Genomic DNA, 21,300 nt, shown 5'->3' with positions numbered 1-21,300 from the left:
GCAGGGCAGAGGGTACCCAACTTGGAAGATATAAAAAAGTCACAATGCAAGGTGACTGAGTCACAATGCAAGGTGACCAAGGCCTGAATTGAAGTGCAGTGTCCAAGAGAGATGAATGGGAGAGATGCTGAAATTTTAGGTGCCGAGGCCGGCTTGGAAGGAGGGTATGCTCTGCCCTGGGGACAGGTAGGTACCAGCAGTGAAGATGGTCCTCCAGGTCTAAGAGCCACTTTGATAGCAAGAAAGACTTTGGACAGTGGAGGACTACGGAGGAGACTTAGGTAAGCTATTATCTCTGGTCTCCTGCTGGCTGGTGGGAATTTTAGCTCCCAGGAGGTCCATGTTCTCTTCTGGCTAGGGACTGTGCAATGTTTGAGGTCTGCCCCCTTATCCACCATTCTCAGAACCAGGAGGAACTGTGTGATTTCTGGAGCTTATCTGAATTTTCTAAAACAACCTGGGAGACCTGTTTTCAGCTATGAAGTTTCCCAGAAGATACCTGGCAGAATACTGTCCTCATCTCTGGAAGAAAGCTGAACCCTCCAAGAAAGGTCTTCAGACCCTTATCTTGTAAACCCAGGGTTACCTGCTGGGATTTACCTTTAAAATTACAAAGGTACTCCAAAACAATTTCTTGCCTTCTGGCTCCTTCATTTTCTTGTCCCTCTCTGTAAATCTGGGCTAGGTTAAATTAGGGAGAGGGGATTGCTTGAAGCTTTAAAATGAGGTTTGCATGGCTGGAGATTACTCCCTGCCACTAGAGGGCACCAGATGCACGTAAAATCTCTAGGTATTAAAGTGCCCAACATTCTTGAAATAGAGCAAAAGGTCACATGAAAAAGACTAGCAAGGAGGTAGCTTTCCCACTACCTCATCCTTATTAGCTTCGTTTCTGCTACTGAGTTTATAATGTTTTCAGAGTTTTCTTTTAATTCAGAAATCCAGTAAGTTGGAGATAACGCAGAATTGATGGTTTTCACAGACACGTCTGACTACATGGTCTTTGCTACTATTTCCCTCTTATGTGCAAGGTGATGTGCGAAACCTATCAACTCTGCATATGGTTGTATTTCAGATTCTGCAACAAAATAGCTGGTGTGGACAGAATGCCTCTCATAGATAGCAAAACCGCAAAATACAATTCCCCACTCTCCCCAGTAGAGTACAGGTGTCTCTATGAAACCAAGATATTAGGTTCTTCTGCTGAAATTTAGTAAAGCTGCTCAGACATTTGGTGTTTATAACCTTGTGAGGGATGGCACAGAAATACAGGGTCATAAAGAAGCTGTTAACAGTCCAGTTTTCTTCCCTAGGCTTTGTCTCTGGGGGCTGACCCTGGAGCCAAGATCTTTCTTGACTTTAGCCAAGCAAAACTAGACTCATTGTTTGACCGGTGAGGTTTTCCCTAATCCAGAGCCTTGTGTTTTGGGGAAAACAGAAAGGAAGTGAATATCTACCACAAAACTCTCTTTGCTTTTGTTGAGCGCTGACAGGTACTCACTACTGAGAGAGTACCCTGGTACTCTGGGACCTGGCCACCCCAGGCACACCCCGTGTCAGGTCAGCTGTACAAGGCCCCTGGGAAGAGAAGACAACATGGGCTGTGGCGGTCCCTAAGATAGGGGTTTGTAAGTGCTGTCAGGGTCCTCCTTGATTGGACAATATGATTCTCTTGAAAGTCCAGAGGCGTGAATAGATCTTTGTGTGCTCAGCCCTCATCCAAGCCAAGCCTCAAGAGAACACCATAGGCCAGTGGGTTTTGATTTACAGATACACACAAGGAGATGAGATTTCCTTTCCAGGAAAAGGGCAGGATGGGCTAATGTGCTTGAATTTACACACACGGGGCTCTTTTAGAAGCCCGTATTATAGTCAGGCCTTGCTCAAAGTGAGTCCTTCGGCAGGAAGTATTGCTCCCAAATGCTTACGGGTAGACAGGAAATCTGGAAAACCCTCAAGACAAGGAGGTGGGAGGGAAAGACAGGGACACAGGAATTTTTGAGGCCGGAACGTAAACATCTCGCTGTAAAGAGTTCATAAATTTCACATGCCTCCAAATTTTATTTGGATCTGGTTTTCTTTGTTTTAGTGATTTCCTGTTTTTCAGGCGGGGGGTGGTCCTTTTGCCTGGAAACACTGACTCTATATTTTTCCTAACATGTGGTTTTCTGAGGGATAAGATTTCTCTAGTAAATGAGGTAGATTTGCTTCAATCAGCTGGGTGTCAATTTTCTGTTTGTGGACATGGTTCCTTCCCATCACCTATGCAGAAGCAGTAACTTAACCTTCCTTACAGCCCAACAACCTTCAACAATGACTTGTTGGTTCCGTGAACACTCCTAAATTTAGGAGAAAGATAAACAGGCAGTGCTTTTTAAAAGCATCGGGATTCTCATCACACAGTCCTGTGTGCAGAGAAAAATGTTTGCACTGGTTGCAGATTGAGCCCCAAAGCCCCAGGGAAACGTCTGTGTTGCTCACAGGGGGAGGCCTTCAGGAAAAGCATCCTTTGCCACTTTCCCATCCCTATTCTACACATTTGTCCTTTGTTCCCTGACCATTCAGAGAGACAAAGGACACCTCTATCCTTTTTTTGATTGGCTTTTCCTTAGTGGGGCTTCCTGCTCCCAATTTGGATCCTATACTCCATTAAGACTGTTCCTGTGACCGGAAAGTGATGAAAGAAACACATTCCAAATAGTAAAAACAAGTGTCCAGGAAGGATCTTGCCAGCAGGTTCAAACAAATGAAAAAGCCAGGCCTCTATTTCTCTGTCTGTATCTAGCACAGCTGAGGGAGGAGTACCAGCGAGGCTCTGGGTAGCTCTGTCAGGCACAGGGAGCCTGGCCACACCAACGTCCGTGTCACGGGCTGGACCTGAAAGGGAGGGGGAGGACACCTGCCCAGGACAGATGCTCTGGCAGTTTTTTGAACAGCTCTTGCTTCCCTTTGTCTCATGTCATATGTCCCCCCTCCTCCCTTTCTTACCCTATTTCTCCCCCTTCCTTTTTTTGGCATGTCCTTTTTTTATTCTCTGCTCAAAACCCTGGACTCCTCACACCTTCCAGTCACCTAGCAAATACCCTCAAGTCCCCTCTCTTTAGTGGGTCCCCTTCTGTGTATCATAGCTGAGATGACCAGGGCTCTCGTTATGGAGAGCTGATCATGTGCTTACTGTCTCCCTAAGGTGGTCCAGCAAACTTGGGGCTGCTGTACGAATCCGGATAGGCTAACTGTTTCAATAGGCCATCCCAGAATTGTAGTCGGTGTTTCTCGCTCTCCCGCCAAGTCACAGCCCATGTTCCAGGCTGTGTAGCTCTTTCAAGCAGTGAGCATGTGGTTTGTTGTGCCTCAGCTGTCCTGAAGCCTTTTGCGTAGAAGGGAGGGAGTTTGTGGAAGATCACAAGGAGCTTTTAGGGGCCAGGTCTCTGGGTGCCATCCCACTTCCTCCCCACGTTCTTTTGGCCACAGTCTGACATTTGGTCCCCCTCCAGCTGCAGGACAACCAGGAAATGGAAGGTGAAGACAAAACTTCATGGTGGGTGTGGCATGGTCTCTGCAAGGAGATGATGTCATTTCCTCCAGGTATGGGAATCGAGGCTCAAAGAAAAGAGTCATCTGTTAGTCATCTACATTGTAGAACCCAGATGCCAGCCCTGTGAATATGACTCCAAACTACCGTCTCAACCTTGTGTTCTGCATTCGTGGTCTTCCAGTAAAAAGTTATTCTCTCTTTTATGCCAACACTTGATCTTTTACAAATTTTCATTCCCCTCCTTATCACTCTGTGCTGCACCTGTGAGGGTCCCAGGGAGAAGGAATGCTTTTCTTCATATCTGCATCGTCTGCAGATAGCACGGTGCCTGGTACACATTGGGGGTCAATAAAAGTTTGACGCATGAAGAATAGCTGCAGTTGGCATGGGGGTGCATGGAAGGGGACCTCAGGCACCTTGCAGTGATTGGATTAGTCACCATACAACTTCTCTAGATTACAGGAAGTCTGGATAATAGTATTGTAACCGTCATCCCCATGGGGCTGTTTTCAACCCAGCCATAAGACTGATCATTTAAAAACATAAGTCAGAGCATATCTCTCTTCAGCCTAAATCTCTCCAATGACACACTTGTACCCTGATCATGGCTTGCTTCTTTCTTTCTTTCTTCTTCTTCTTCATCTTCTTTTTAAATATTATTTATTTATTTAAGAGAGAGAGAGAGAGAGAGACAACATTGGAAGCAGGGGGAAGGGCAGAGGGTGAGGGAGAAGGAGAAGGAGGAAGAAGGAGACTCCCAGCTGAGAAGGGAGCCTGATGTGAGCCTCGAATCCAGGACCCTGAGATCATGACCTGAGCTGAAGGCAGACACCTAACTGACTGAGCTACTCAGGTGCCCCAGATCTTGGTTTCTTAATACCATGCTCCAACTGTAGTTACCAGGGCTGCTAAGAGCAATAGCTGATTCTAGGGCTATACAGAGAAAATTCATGATGAGCCTAGAGTACCAAGAAATCTTGTAGGACCAAGGATATACTACTACAACTTACAGTACCAAGATATGCAAATACGCTAAGAACAAAATAAGAAATAGGGCCATGTCAAATGGACACAGGAACTAATCTGAAAGAGTGCCCAATGTCCAAAGCCAGAACAATTGGAATAACCAAGCAATTATGGTAGTATTAGATTATCCAAAGAACGAAACGATTATACATGAGCCTGTCCTGATATAAACAAATGAATAAATAGAGGAGAAAGGATAAATCTTCCTTATAGAAGAATTCCAAACATAAAACATAGCTGGAATGAAGGAAACATAAGACGACTATTCAAACACTACTTGTTATGGTCAAGATCCACTGAGAGATAGTATTAGTGGGCACAGCTTTAAGAAGCAGGGTATTTCCATAGCTTCCAAGTATCTGCAAATGTGTGAAATGCACATTACATACTGTGGCAGTTTTAACATAAATCACAGATTCTTTTTTAAAATTTTTTAAGGTTTTATTTATTTCTTTGAGAGAGTGTGAGAGAGAGAGAGAGATATCACAAGTAGGCAGAGAGGCAGGCAGAGAGAGAGAGAGGTGGAGAAGTAGGCTCACTGCTGAGCAGAGAGCCCAATGTAGGGCTCCATCCCAGGACCTTGAGATCATGACCTGAGCTGAAGGCAGAGGCTTAACCCACTGAGCACCCAGGTGCCCCTAAATCACAGATTCTTGATAGCTCCTTAGTCTAGGAGGTAGAACTTACTGCACTCCATTCCAGTGTGGGCTGCACGTAGGACTCACTTCCACTGAACAGAGTGTGGAAGGGGGAAAGAGTTACTTTACAGTGGGTAATCCTGGCAGACAACACGTTCATCAAGGGATCAAATTTAACACCACCAGTAGTTAACCACAGTGATATCACATACCCCCCATGATATGTGAAAAGAAGGACACTCATCTATATGGAATCTTCCCCCAAACCCATAACCCCAACCCGTAACCATGGACAATGCCAGGCAAACATAAATCAAGGTACATTTCCCAAAGACCTGACCAGGGCTCTTCAAACACATAAAGGTCATGAAATGCAAGAGAAGGATGAGAAGCTATTCTAGCTCAGAGGGGACGAAGGGGACATGACAAATTGCAGCATGGGATCCTGAGCTGGAAGAGAACATGAATGCAAAAAACAGTGAAGTATGAGTAAGGTCTGTAGTTTCGTTAATAGCTTTGTACCAACACTAATTACTTAGTTTGGGTAACTGCCAGGGTTACTTAGTTAATCCATTGGGAAGCTGGGTAAAAAGTAGATGGGATTCTTCTGGATCATCACTGCAATTTTTCTAGAAATCCAAAATTATTTAAATAGAAAATGCTTCTAAAAACATTGAAGAAGAAAACCTCATGTCTCCCTTTTGTGCTCTCTGAGTCAAACCAAAGCTCTTTTCCCTAGCCTGTGAGGTTGGTATGATGCTCCTCCCTTCCCTCTCTGTCCATCTTCTTTCATCCCCTCCATGCCTCCCACAGCTTTGACTCTGCTCGGGTCCGTCTGTCCTCCTACACTCCTAGCATGCTTTCACCTCGGGGACTTGACATGCTCCTTTTGCAAGAAAGCTTTCCCCGAACACACCTTCATTGTTAGTTCCCTTATCTCTCAGATTTTTATTCAGAGGTCCCCTCACGTGGAGGCCTTCTCCGATCAAGTTGTATAAAAGAACACACAGATCCCACATGCCAGGTTCCTGATCCTGCCTTGTTTCTCTCTATTGCACTTAACATCATCTGCCATTCAATATATTTTGCTTTTCCTGAACTATCCTTCTCATGGGAAGCAGAATAATGGCCCCTAAAGTTGTCCGTGTTCTAACCCCTAAAACTGATGAATGCATTAGGCTAACATGGCAAAGGGGAATTGAGAATTGCAAACAGAATTAAGATTGCTAATCATCTGACCTTGAGATGGGGAGATTGTTCTGGATTAGCTGGATGGAAGAGAGAGGCAGCAAATAAGTTGGGAGTGATTCAATGTGGCTCCATCCCTGTTTATTGGTTTGGGGAATTGAAAGAAGCCATGAACCAAGGACTGTGAGGAGCTTCTAAAAGCTGGAAAAGATGAGGAAACTCTCTCCTATGGCCTTTGGAAGCCATGCATCATGGCTGACATCTTGTTTTTAGTCTAGTGAGACTCACATCATTCTTCAGCTTACGGAATTGTAAGGTACAAAATTTGTATTGTTTTAGGCTACTAAGTGTATGGTAATTTGTTACAGCAGCACAAACAACTGACTCAGCACATGAACAAAGTCAGTGACCCATCCCTAATGTCCAAAAGGGACCTTGTCTGATGAGGGCTGTCACTTGACCAGTGTGGCAACTGATGCACAAGGCGAGGACCGTGTTTATCATCAATGCTCCAGAGATGGTCTGCAAGTCAGTGAGGTTCCATGAACACAGGGAATGTCTGAGGGGGTGGGCGCGTGAGGATTGGTGCCGTCTACGGTGGAGTTTCTGCCACATGCTCAGAGACCTCACAGGCATGGTTCCCAGCTATGGGGTAAATACCCTAAGTGAGTCCTTTACCATTTCTTGTGTTCAAGAGGCAGAGTCTCTAGTGGACTTGGAAAACACTTCCAGACCCTCCGTCTGCATGCCCTCACCACCTATTCTGCTTTAAATGAGAGAAATGGTGGCCATAGGATCTTGGAGCTTTCTGTTTGGGGCTGATTCTGAGGTGTTAAAGAAACCTGACAAGAAAAAGCTGATTGACGAAGGCAAGGCCAGTGCCTCTGCTGAATTTATTCAGAGTCCCTCTCAACTACAGTCAGACCTTTAAGGGGTTATAGATTGATGGAGGAATTTCCTTGTTTTTATTATGTAGAATAACAGAAGAGCCAGAAGCAATAAAATCAGAATATAAGAGCGCTTTATAAATAAACTAGAAATAATAGATACTTGAAAGATAATACCCCCAAGCACTTTAGAAATGACGAAAGTGCTTAGACATTTTTAGATGCATGACTCTGACTTTATTCCAGAATCGGATTTCGTCATTAAATTTCTTTTCTGAGTCACTCAGTGAAAGTTTTAACTACAAATAAAACACAAATCCAACACCCAGAGCATCCACCATTAAGTGGTCACTGATGGACTTAATGTCACTCTAATCACATTGTCTCAGTAGAAGATCTTGGTTTGCCCATGACAAGAAAACCTGCCTCAATTCAGCTTAAACAGTAATGGGAATTGATGGGCTTATATAACCAAGAGTCCTGAGGTAGGATGGCCTTTGGCAGAATGGACCCAAAAGTCTAAAATGTCATGGAGACTGTATTCGTTTTGGCCCTTCTCTCCAAAATTTGTTGGCCTTTTCCCTGGACTGGCTTCTCTCATTTCTACGGGTTCCCAGAGGAGTCAGGTTCCTTTCCCACATCTGGTGGACAGAGACACCCCGGCTGGAAATTCGGGGTTGTTACTAATAGAGCAGAGGTCAACAAATAAGGCCTGTGGGGGAAATCCAGACAGCTGTCTGATTTAGTAGATAAAATTTCACCAGAAGATCACCATGCCCATTCAAGGAGTTACCACAGAGAACTTATGTATTGAAAAGCCTAAAACATTTACTGTCTGGCCACTGACAGGAGAAGTTTACTGACCCACTGAAGCAGGATTTTAGAAAGTAACTCCTTGAGGTCACACCCAGCCCAGAGGCTGCTCTCTTCTCTTTGATTTTCTTTCTTTTTTCCCCACCAAAGAATAAGAGGAAACTTCTTCTCAGGCAAGTACAGCAAGTGATTTTCAAAAATCGTGAGCTCGACTTCCTGATGGTTTGGGATTTACACGGATCCCCACCATAGTGAAGAGTCACAGCAGTAGCTCTCATTTGAGAAATGGAATTCTTGAGGATTAACACTAATGATCACCAATAGCCTGCACTAGAGGTCAGATTCTGTGTGAGTGCTCTACATACACTGACCTCCCACAAAATCTCTTGAAGCATGTTCTGTAATTGTTCCCACTTACGAGGAGGTGCCCAGTGTTGAGGAAATGTCCCTGGCTTACAGAGCGGCTGCAGTGCAGAGTGAAAGCCAGGCCATGAGCCCCCAGAGCCCCCCGTGTTACTTGGCACGTGAGGCTGCCTCACTGCGTGGGAATTCAAACTGAACAAATGCAGAAAGAGGCCAGGAAGTATCTTCAGTTTGGGACGTGACTCAACACTAAACATGAAAAGGGTGAGGTGTGCAAAATAAGAGCAAAGGGCTTCGCCCAGAGCAGGGAACAGAGCACAGGGGAAGGGAGGAACAGAAAAGAAACATTCCCTTTAGAGGCCCCTTGCTCTAGGTTCAGGGAAGATCCTGATGAGGGGGCTTAGGAAGGGAACATCTGAGGCGAGGCACGTCAGTGTCAGACAGAGTGAGTGCCTTGGAACGCACCCCTAGAAGTCACTCTATAGGAAAATGGGCCTGTGGTCAACTCCCTTATAGAAATACCCACATGCGCTAAGCTAACTTGTTCAGGGAGATTCCCAGTGCCAGTGTTTTGACACTTTAAGAAATGTTACAGGAAAGGAACGTGTTTGTTTAACCCAGTATTTACTGAATTTATTTGCCCATTACCCGTTCTTCGTGGGTAGGTATGATGTCTATAAATATCTCAAAGAACAAACTTTGGATCCATTTTGTTGTATAATTTAAATGCATCACTTAAATATTCAGTAATAGGATTCATTCCGTAGCCCATCATGGGAAACGATTGGTTCTTAGGTTACTTTCTTGGGTTGTCTTTTTTAATCTTAGTAAAAGAGCCCTTCCAGAACCATTAAAATAGGAATCTGAAGTAGGTGGATCTCAACAGGCAAGAAAGAACGACCACAGAACGGCAAGGTGAGCTTCCTCGCCAAAAGGTGCTGTGGAAAGCCCGCTCATGGGAGACATGCAAATACCAGTTCTCTCTCATTGCAATGACAGCATCGAAGGTAGGATTGTTATAATATCCTATAATATACTACAGGGCTAAATCGTGCAGGACGACTGAGTAGGTAATCAGAGATAGGAAAAAAAACCTGCAAATAGTACAAGTAATTAAAGTCGAAGGAATTTAAAGATGGAAGCTCTCAGCACAGCATGGATTATGGTTGAAAGGGGATGGTGCATCAGAGGATAGGACATCTGAGCTGGACCTTCGATGGTCTAGTGGATGTGGGCAGTGGAGGGAGGGGGGGGGTCTCACACCAGCAGGGGCAGAGCTAGCCTGGATGCACCCAGGGCTGGGGCAGCAATGTGTGGAGGGTGTTGGCTGTGGTTGGTGGGATCTGGGAGGTGACGTGGTCGGTGTATGGAAGACCTCAAAAACCTGGCAGAACAGCGTGGCTTTAATTCCACTAATAACACTGTAGGATTCTGAAGATAGCCAGAGTGTGTGTCATTTGACATAGATCTTTCAGGCTGCAGGATAAAAACGGGTTGGCAGAGAGGAAGCTCAAAGAGGAAGCAGAGTTTCCTTATTACAGAGAAAGAAGGGATGGTTACGGACGATTCATTCTAGTTCCATGCATCCAAGAGGGCTAACTTTCAAATCACCAAAGTCGAAGTCATTAATTTTATTCTTTGGAAATGTCCGTAGGCATTGGTTCTATAAGCAACTATAATTGACTGACCCTCTATTGAACCATCATAACAATTAAGAAGATGATTTGCTTGCTTTTGTTTGTTTCTCTCTTTTATTTATGAGAGAAAGAGAGAGAGAGCATGAATAGGGAGAGAGGCAAATGGAGAGGGAGAAGCAGACTCCTCACTGAGCAGGGAACCTGACACTGGGCTCAATCCCAGGACCCTGAGATCATGACCTAAGCCCAAGGCAGATGCTTAACCAAATGAGCCACCCCGGTGCCCCCAACATTCTTACTTTCTACATAGTCTTTGTGAGTCTTGAGTCATGCTGTTTCTTGAACCCTCCCTGGTCCACCTTTTCTGGAATAATGCTTCATTAATCTCATTAGTCTTCTCTCTTGCTGATGTCTTCTTTTTCCATCTTTCTTAGCTTTTTTTCCCCTTTGTCTGCAGACCTTCACAAAGCCTCTTTACTCAAAACCAGCAAAATGATTATCCTTTTACTTTCTCTTTCATGTATGTGTCCTTCTATCTTTTCCTGTCTCTGACTCTGTTCCCCTCACTCTTCCTTTGACCTGAGCTGAGGACAGATGCTTAACTGACTGAACCATCTAGGTGTCCGGTTGCTTTCTTTTAAAATATTATGTGTGCATATTAAAGAATTTTAACCATGTACATTATTTATCACAGCATATTTGGGACGTACAGAAAAATCCAGGAAAGAAAGTAAATCATCCACAGTCAGAAATGGTTGTATGTTTGTGGACTATTCCTTCCAGGAAACAACATGGTGGGGCCTTCATGAGGTAGTAGAAGACCAACATGTGAGGCTCAACCATTGCTGTGGTGATGTTTGATGGCAGCCTGGGTCCAACTGAGGGGAGAGGAGCAGGATGCGGGGGCAGGTCACATGGCTGCTCATCTGTCTTGCTTGTATGCACATGTGAGTTAGGGTTAAATGATCTTGACTTTTCATTCTCAAGGGTAGGTCAACTGTCATCATCTCATTAATGTGACCCTTTGTCATGCCATCCAAACTCTAAGTTCAAGCCCAAGTCAATAGCACATAACAAAGAGACACTTCTGTTTTCCACAAGTCTTGAAACATAATGTGCGTCCTTAGTGAAGGTGTCTAGAGGGAGTTCACATCACATAACACACAACTGAACTGCCTGGAAACCTCTTTACCTGGTCATCTCTGAAAAGCCCTACCCGGCCCAGCAGAGGTTCCTAGAAAGCTCTCCCAACAAACGGTCTCTACAAATCTGTAGGATTTGCTGGCTCGCTCTTCAGTGTTCTTGATGCTTAAGCTTGCTTCCTCCTCTCCCTGTTATTTCTGGAAGTTTTCCTTTTTAGAGAGCTCAGTTTCTTTCTTTATTTCTTTGAATTTATGTGAAGAAATTAAGTGTCCCTAAGTACTCATCTTGCCTTTACCTACTACGCTCTCTGAGAGATGAAGGCCGGGAAGCTGAGCAGTTCTGAGAATCTTCCTTAGAAAGTTGAGGAGAGTAGAAGATAGTGAACCACTAGGTTTCTATAATCTTGTACCTGCCACATCAACAGGTGGAGGTGATCCATTTTATTAAGAGACTAGAACTCCTTAATCCAGATTATCTACAGATTAATTCCAAGCAAAGATGATCTCTGGAAAGTAGAAAGCTGAATACTGCTAGCAAATAAGCTGACTCTAAACTGGGAGACACCTGAAAAAAAACTCTCACTCCTAAGTAGTTGGCTTCTTTGTGATGTTTTCTGCCACTTAGAAGCATAGGTTTGGCCACAGTGATTTATGAGATGGAAAGGCTCACACCAGCTCTGGGGGCCCTGAATGTTGAGTAAGGCCAACTTGCTTCACATGGTTGTAGTTTTATATAAACTTTTCAGGAAATTCTGGGTGTTATTTGAGAGCTGAAATGATGACTTCTCAGCCTTATATTCTCTCAGTGGCCATTCATATCACACCCAAAGTCTGACCATATCAGGGGTACAGTCTGGGTCCCTGTGTTAGTTTTATGACAGTTAAAGATGGCTGGGTGTGGCCTCACCTTTGAAAATAACTGTGAGTCTCTCTTGTACTTTCCAGGTTTTGGTAGCAAAATCTTTATCTCCTGCCATTCCTTAGATCTATGGGTCTGCTCTCAGTCATGCCTCTCCTTGTCCCTCTGTCTGTCCTGCATTTGTATATACTTCTGGCTGCATGCACCGGTGTCTTCTCTATTGTGGAGTTCAGCCCAGTCTTGTCTTTGCGGTTTCTTTGGGAATCTTTTGAGCACAGACTATAACCCTTCCCTTCTGCCATAAGAGATGAATTGTAAGGCTGACAATGGAATTCTTAAAAAAAAAAATAAATAAAAAAGGCTTTCAGCAGCTTATGGTAAACTATTTAAGGAACATGAACCAACTGATGGGAGTTGCATGCAGTCGTGACATGTGAGAGAGAGAGCAGGGTGTCTGTTGCTCAAGAACTTGACAATAGAAGGAGTTCTGACTGTCACAAAGCACAGACTCTCTCATGTGGGAGGGGTGGAAGACAAGGGTAGGAATGTGAATCCATGACTTGCTGGAGTGTAGTAGGTCTTCAAAAAGCTCCTATGCTGTCTCAGTGAAGCCTGTCCAACCAGAGAATAAAAGAGGAGGTCCCAAATACATCAGATCCCACTTGCTAAGGAGATGGCAGAAGCTCCCTTGTTCATCCTGAGTGTTGCTATTGAAAAGGGAGGAGTTTTATTCCTTAAGATCAGTGCAAGGAGCTTCAAGGGACCACTTAGGTAGCTGAACACACCCCGTCCCCAGGCTTGAATGTGAGGCTAGATCAGCCCAGATTTGGTGGAGCAATGGGAGAGTGTACCTCCTTGAGCAAACAAGATGGCAGTGCAAAATGGTGGTCTCCATGGATCAGATGTGGGTCTTCCAGGAGAGAGCCGGCCTATCCACGAGGATAGTCTGGAGTAGTAAAAGGATCCCAACAGAGGCATAGACTTCTGAAGCCCAGAGGCCAACGGGATGATAGGTGGCCACGAAAGAGGCATTGTTTATTCAAGGGCACTGTGGTCAAAGGCTCCAACTGGCTTCTCCTAGAACCTGCTGCCATACCCTGCTAGAATCAAGCCCACCTGAGATATGCCCCATGCCTAAAGGGCACAAACACCAATTTACTTCTGTAACTTCTCTCCCTACCCCTATCCCTGGGCCTAATCACAGAGCAATTAGAGCAGAAACTGTCGGGGAGAGAAGGGAGGACAAGAGGGAAGAAGCCCAACATTTTCTCCTCCCCCTCCTCATGGCAGAATTCCAGGGCAGAACAGACACGGATGGGGTGATAATGAGAGGCTTCAACTCTGAACGAGTTTGGAATTTTGTGACTCTCCTAGAATTGCCTAAATGCTACAGTTTTCCACTGGACCAGACTCAGTAATGTTTGAAGGTAACCAGAGAACTTTTATTATCTAAGCATGATTGGAAATCAGAAACATCCCTAAAGTTCCCTTCTGGGAAGGGTCAGGGTCAGGAGAGGGTCAGGAGAGGGCAGGTGAGGGAGTTTAATCAGCAGAGAAAAAATAAAATAGAATTGGTTTCTAGATCAGTTAACAAGCTGGTTCCATGACCTGAACACACATTGAGATGGTGTGGCTTTTAGGTTCCAAGGAAAAGGTCAAATGCCAATGACCGGTAATGGTATTTGCTTAAGTCGCATTCTCTCTGAGACAGTGTCTGTAAATTGCTTGGCATCGTGTCTAGCACAGCACAACCCTCAATAAACAATAGTATTATTATGCTAGTTATGGTTAATTGTTACTGCACAGCGTGTGATTTAACACAGATCCATTAGACTCTCAACCAGCAGGTGAAGAAGCAGGGGCAGTTCCAGGCGTCTGAAGAGGGAGCTCTGCAACCCTTCCTCCCCAGGTTAAGTCAGAGGTGATGGGGACTCTCCCAGCTGTGGCTTCCCCCAGAAAAGGATTGAAGGGATGAGTATGACCCTAGGGCAGTAGCATGGCAGAAGGATTGGCTGTCTTGATGTGGAATCTTAGCTCCTGAGTCCGTGGTGGCATAAATTATTAACCTCTCTGAAATTCAGTTTTCTCATGTTTAAAAACCCCAAAATAATGTGTACCCATGGTAGGGGGATTGGTAGCTACTTAACTGAGTTGTTGTGGTCCGTAGTGGGCATTCCATCTGTTTGTTCCTGTCTCCCACTTCACCTAGGCTAGCCATGTTTCTCTTTCAACTCTTGATATCAGGCATTCTCCGACTTTCCTGTTCTATGCCATGTTTCCTCTACTTATTTGGGAAAGTAGTCTAATAAATTAACCTCTAATGGTAGAAAGGAGTGGTAATTGCTGAGATTGGAGACTGCCTTTCAACAGGAATGTGAAAGATGAAAAGTAGAGAAGTAATCTCCGATCCTCAGCTTTCCCACCTGTGTCAACCTGATGGGACAGGGTTAGGGTTGGAAGGACCACAGTAAGTACCTCCACTAGGCTGGTGTTCCACTGGTGGCAAAAGCACCTTTTTTCTGATGTGGGTACCCGACTCTTCTAGCTGATGACGGTGACCTGCTCTGTATGCCTGTGCGCCTGGCGCTGAACTCGGAACTTTGCTTCAGGATCACATTGCATCTCTAACATCTGAAAGGGGAGGTATCGTTAGCTGAGAGAGACACCTACTCAGACCCCAAACTGGACAGGCTTCAGACTAGTGTTCATCCCAGACACATCCCCATGAGAAGACAATACTGACATGATTCAAGGCATATACATGTGGGTGGGGAAAAAAGATGAAAACTTTGCAAAGAGGAACAGAAGAGGGGGAAAAAGATGAAAAGTCCCAAACATGAAATACTTGAGATCGTCCTTGAGCTCTTCATCTTCCTTCCTTGTGAGCTAATACCCATTTCTGTTGGATCAGCACACAATCTGCTTTCCACAAATCTGCCAGGTACTCGACTGCAGACAAGGGGTCAAAGCATAATGCGTGTGCATGTCCTTTCATCTGGAGCTGGCATTTGGCGGTGTTTGAGAGGACTTAACTTTAATTAATTGACTCCTCAGGAAGAGAGCTGACAGTTTTCCCTTCATGGATTTTAGAAAGTTGCGTTTTTTCCCTCAAAGATCTTTACAGTGCTCTAAATCCCTGGGCCTGCAGAGGAGGCCATCATAAAAGGGACATCTCTTATGGGGGAGGGTCTCCTGCTTCACACCACATGCAGCGTTCTTCACCCTTGCAAGATAATGGAGACCCTAAAGGATAATCACAGGGGGTATTTGGCATTGAGATAAGGGGGAAATGCAGAAATTATAACCGAGGTGTGGTCCCTGACCATGCCTCCTCCTAGTCATCAGGAAACTTTCTGGTGGCTTCCCGTCTCATCCCATTCAAACTTCAGTGCCCAGTGAGCACCTCCCAATCCCAGTCCTCTCTCCACAGGTTCTGAGCACACTGCCATCGTCATCCCTAATCTGTGAAACGAATGCGGCCTCATGCTGGCTTATCCCCCTACCTGGAGTGAGGCAGAACTGGGGACTCATTTGCCCAGGACTGTGACCCAGTGAAGCCCAAGTAGTAAGTGCCATTGCGGGGGTGGGGGGGATTGCAATTCTGAGCAGAACATGTGTTGGATGACTGGATACCTCTGAGCCAGCTCCTTTGCTATCAGGAGTAACCTTGGGATTGTGACCTAGTTTGTGTGGAGGGTGAGGAGCTGAGTGTCTACAGAGCTATAGGTCTGAGAACAATCTCAGTGAAACAACACCTCCATACTGCCCTTCCCTGAACGGGGAGAAACTCCTATCAGGTCAGCATTGGCAGCTGTGCTGTGCTTCCTTCTGTAGGCAAGGACTGCATCAGCAGAGTGATAATCAAACCACGATAGCTGAAGAGTATTGACTACTGGATTGACCGATCCAGACTGAACATCTGTATTCTCCCAACATTCATATCTTAAACTCCTAGCTGCCAATGATGGTATTTGGAAGTGGGGGCCTTTGGGAGTGACTCGTGCCCTTATAATAGAGACCCCTGAAATCTCCCTTGATACCAGCACCAGATAAAGACACAGCAAGAAGACAGCCTTCTGTGATCTAGGAAGAAGGCCCTTAACAGACACCACATCCACCAGGGTCTTGAGCCTGGCAGTGCCAGCCCCCAGGACTGTGAGAAATTTGTGTTTGTTTGTAAGCCGCATTGTATGGTCGATGGTGTTTTCACACAGTAGCCTGAACAGACTAAGACTCTGACCAAGGGAGGTGTTCTAGGCTCCCTCCTGGGATAGCTGGTCATCAAAACTGGGCCAATGCACTGAGCAAACACCCCTGAGTCTAGGAACTTCTTTTGGGAATAAAGACCCCAGGAATGGAAGAAATGCTTTGCCCCACAGGTGGACTGGGAGAATTAGGACAACTTAATTTGAACAGTAAAAAGAATGGGACCTTATTTTGTTTCCCCAGTTAGTAGAGTATAGCAGACAGTTCCATATTACACTGCAGATAATTATTATTGGGAAGCCAAAAAATGTGTGTTCCCACTCAACAGTCAGTTGTTTTTAGTGCTGATGTAATGGTCCCAAGAAGACTTTGAAAAATTTAAGAAATCCGTAGTTCCTGCTGGGAGCCATGCTCATGTAAAGATATGGAAGAACCTGCAAATACAGGATAGACAAGTGAGGAAAACAAGCCTGGAGCTCATCTTCATGAATTTATTATGAATGCCTGAAGTAAAAGCTAGAACCTGGTTTGAAAAATAAGGAAGTCCTGTGGTTTAAATCACTGAGCTGTCCCCATGCATCAAACTCTAGTGACGATCCCTGAATTTGGTCTTTCTTTTCATAGGCCTTGTGAAATACTGAATCATTTCTGGGAGAAGACACCTGGATAAAATAAGAGATGAAACAACAAATAAGAAAATGAAACATTTTCTTCTGAGAAAAATAGAACTAGGCACCTTCGAATCCCGTAAGCTTGGCTGTACCAAGTTTTCTTTCTTAACTATTTATAGCAGGGATCTATTTAAGTTCTGCGTGTATCCAAGAGGAAGATTTAGGAATGGCTGTGGTCTTGTTTCAAATGTTTCATTGCTAATGCTGATCCGTAATACGATAGCTTTATTTTTAACATACTCTCTTTAGACATATCATATATTCAAAACTTCCCAAGCCAGAATAGTCAGGCAAATTAGATCATGTCCAGCAAGTATCAGAATGAATAAAGGATGCCTTAAAGGCTGGCAGGGAAACCATTTCAGTCAAAGGCCATAGTCAGTTGATCAAAAGCTTTGTTCATGTCATTAGGAGAATCAATGTGTCTTTAATTATTATTGCTGTCTACTGGAAAAACCAGGGAATTACAGAATCTTGAGTCTGATTTCACCTTTCGAGAGAAAGATAGAGTCCACCTCTTGATAGGAAGTGACAAGATCCATAAGATCAAGTTGGATGAGACATATCTTTGGACAATACAAAAGCTATAAAGCTTCTGTTTTCTGATGGCAATAGAGCCAATGCAAGAGTTTTAAAAGAATGGTTTAACTCAAATCCTTGTAGAAGTTCAATGTACAAGTTCAGCCTAGAATATTCTGTCAGTTGTAAGAAAGCAGACATAAGCAGGTATCAAATCCAGCATTACTGTCTTCCATTAAGTTCTATATATGACAGTATAAGACAGTAGCTAAACCAGGTTATTCCTGCATCAAAGAAGCCAGCTGAGTGAATTCTACATTAATTTTTTATCCAGGACTAGCCTTTATGTTAACATAACATTATGCACAAACTCCAAGTCAATCTTTGGATTTTGCAGTGATGTTAGGAAATCATGAGATTGGTCCCCATGTTTCTGACACTCTGAACCTCTATTTAGACATAGAAATACCGTTGGCTCCCCTCATCTAACTTGTTGAAGAAATGTGGTCACCACCATGGGAACCTGGACTCATACTCTGTTTCCAAAGGCAAGTAAACTTTGAAACCAGGCAAATGACATTAGCTCAGACGAGGACAGACTCTTGGATTCGTTCGATCGATGCTAATAGATTTGTCCCTCTGAAATTTCTTTGCTGTTTCCCAGGAGGAACATAAAAATACCTATGTGTGATGCAATGTGGGGAGACAAAAACCAGCCTTTGTGCCTCAGGGTGCGGCCCTTTGGGGATGGAATTCAGACATGTTCAACATCTCTGTCCTTTCCTTTCATCTCTTTTCAATGCTGTTCTGGGTGACCAGGATTACCAAACACCGCTGGGCGGAACAATCGAGGCAGGGACACAATCAGCGTTTGTCTTAGGGGAACAAAAAGATTTCTTTTAGATTAGGAATCCACCAAATCAGGCTTTTGCAAAAACTTCTGAGTTGTTTTATTATAAGATCTATTGGTCGAGATAGTGAAGGCTTTTTAGCATACAATCTGTTGCCGTCAAGTGTACGATGTACAATTTAGATGATAATAAACAAGACTCAAAGTCCTTTTATGGTGCAGAATTGTGGGGTTTTTTTAAGCAACATTTGGCAGTATAATCAATGTTGTTTTCACAACTTAAAGTAAAAAGCATTTGATGTAAAACCGCTGTTGCAGAATGACATTGTATTCTAGCATTTTCTTCAAAAATGAACATCGTTAAAAATAACTTTTGAAAGAAATGACTCAAACCTCCAAAAGATATAAACTTATCTCAAAGTAGTTAAGTGATGGCTATCTGTGCATTTTAAACCATATCCCAAGTGTGGAGAAGATATAATAAAAAAGCAAAGAATCTTCATGGTTGGACAAATATTACATATTTTGTTCTCTAAAGAGAGGCTTTTTCACATCTTTATCTCTTTGAGGCTGGAGTGCCTGGTTGGGAGATAGGCAGGCTGTACGTGAAAACCTTCTGGACTATTCTCAGTTCAGCTTCCATTTGGCCCCAGGTCGGGAGCTCTGCCACTGGAGTTGCTGCATTGTTTCTCAAAATGCTTAAAAATGCAACAATGGGTAGGGCTTGGGAAGCTTTTAAATTGCTGAATATTATCAGCAGTTCAAGTCAATGTTGTGAATGCTTCCCTCAGTACCTAGATGAAGAGGGAGATGGAAAGAGACAATAGGATGGGAAAGAAGGGAGAGAAAGTGTCCTCTGCCAGTGACAGGGAGAGGTGTCACCAGCTGGGGAGTGGCTTAATAACCCTTTACTGTGAGTTTATGTGTGCATGCTCGTGTGTGTGTGTGTGTGTGTGTGTGTGTGTGTGTGTGTGTCTACTGTGGGTGTAGGTTTAACCTTGGTCATCGGTGCTCAGGAGATCACTACAAAACAGGTTGTATGACACTTCTATGTCTTTTTATTGTTTTCTTAATTTTAATTTTAATTTTTTAAAATTTTTATTTAAGTAGGCCCCATGGCCAGCATGGAGCCCAATGCAGGGCCTGAACTCACAGCCCTGAGATCAAGATCTGAGCTAATATCAAGAGTCTGAAGCTCAACTGACTGAGTCACACAGGCCCCCCTGTTTTTATATTAAAGAAAAAATTACCTAAGGAGCTCAGGTAATAAGGTTGGGGCTGTGGATGTCAGCTCAGAGAGCCCTGATCTCTGCCTTCCTGGCTTCACCTTGGTCAGGAAGAACCTCTTCTTGACTAACAATGATCAGGATGAGGTTCCCCTTTGCTTTCTTTAGGGGTGAACTCCTAAGGGATTCTGAGGAAACGACCTTGACTGGTCTTTCAGAGGAAGAGGGCCGGCGGTTCTATTCTGTGTTTTTCAACCTCTGTCCTTTGCTCTCCTCAGACTCTCTGAAATTTGTCACTTTTGTCATTTTCATTTTCAGAAACTGACAGTTCCCTGGAGATTTTTCACTCTACATCATCTCTTGACCTTTCTCTGAGAGGTTGTTTCTCATTTTGCTGCCAGCTTGCTGCATGGCCCTTTCTTATTTGCAAGTTCTTAGGGTGAATACTTTCTTGCATGAACTTTCTGGACCCCAGGCTGTATTTTACATGGGGACTAACTCTCCCCTGTGAAAAACAAAGACAAGACAAAACAAAATGAAAAGACAAAATGAAACCGGATAAGATGACATAATGACCTAAGTTTTCCTGCAAACTCTTGAATTCTACCATTTGGACCTTTCCGTTTCAAATCTTAGGCAAATTTGACTTTTCAGGATTTCTCTTTATCTTTTGTAAGCACTTTCACTGAACCGGAAGAACTATCTGCTTCATTCAGATTACTATCAAAATCCAGAGAATTTGACATTCCCTTTCTCCTTACTATTTGTGTGTGTGTGTGTGTGTGTGTGTGTTTGATACGAAAGCCCAACATTAATAGATGATCAGAACCATGTGTCATTTATATTTTACCTGACCTTGTTTGAAGCACCCTGACATCAGGGGTAAGATGCTAAGGGAGAGTCTTTCACTTAGTGGTGGATTCTAAACTAAGAAAGAAGAAAAAAGAGTTTGGAGAATAAATGTCTCTGACAGCATGAAATTGTTCTTGACATTTTAATGATAGAGAAAATACTTAATAAGTTTTCATTTAAAATAGTTAAATGATGGGGCGCCTGGGTGGCTCAGTGGGTTAAAGCCTCTGCCTTGGCTCAGGTCATGATCTCAGGGTCCTGGGATGGAGCCCCGCATTGGGCTCTCTGTTCAGTGGGGAGCCTGCTTCCTCCTCTCTCTCTCTCTCTCTCTCTCTCTCTCTCTGCCTGCCTGCGTACCTGTGATCTCTGTCTGTCAAATAAATAAAAATAAAATCTTAAAAAAAATAGTTAAATGATCTCATTTGTTCAAATGTGGCTGATTTGTACTTCCTCTGAATTACCTGATTCAGTCCAGAGTAAGTAGCTAAATACACATTATATTTATAATATAAATACATATTTAAGGAGGAATCATGAAAATTAAGACAATGTTCATGGAAGTCTTATGTATACATGAAGCTTCAGGTCCCATATCTTTGGTATTGTTCCTGTGCTGAACCTGTTCTGTATGTATACTTACCTTTTTAAAATTGCACTTTGTCTGAGATGTTATGCCAAAACATTTTCCCCATCATGGAATTTTTCAGATTATTTGGGTGAGTAGGACATTTTCCCATCTTCCTTATTTTGTTTTTTGATGAGTGGCAACTGAAGGCTAAAGCCTGTTTGGATTTCGGAAGGTGGGCGGGGGGAAGCAGATCCTGCAGGTGTTCTTTTTTTTTTTTTTAAATATTTCATTTATTTATTTGTCGGGGAGAGGGAGAGAGA

General features: G+C 43.8%; 1 long non-coding RNA gene across 1 annotated transcript; it reads left to right on the top strand.

Annotated features, from left to right (window-relative positions):
* Nucleotides 1-123: 123 nt before the first annotated feature.
* On the top strand, nt 124-18,026 carry LOC101678694. Its single transcript, XR_198348.3, has 4 exons — nt 124-281; nt 15,519-15,653; nt 16,919-17,041; nt 17,942-18,026. It is a non-coding gene; the product is annotated as an uncharacterized LOC101678694 (long non-coding RNA).
* The last annotated feature ends 3,274 nt before the right edge of the window (nt 18,027-21,300 follow it).

This window comes from Mustela putorius, unplaced genomic scaffold (genome assembly GCF_011764305.1).
Source record: "Mustela putorius furo isolate JIRA1106 unplaced genomic scaffold, ASM1176430v1.1 tig00000145_pilon_pilon_pilon, whole genome shotgun sequence".
NCBI lineage: Eukaryota > Metazoa > Chordata > Mammalia > Carnivora > Mustelidae > Mustela > Mustela putorius.
Note: the sequence above shows the minus strand (reverse complement) of the source record. Positions and strands in the feature narration are given on the sequence as shown.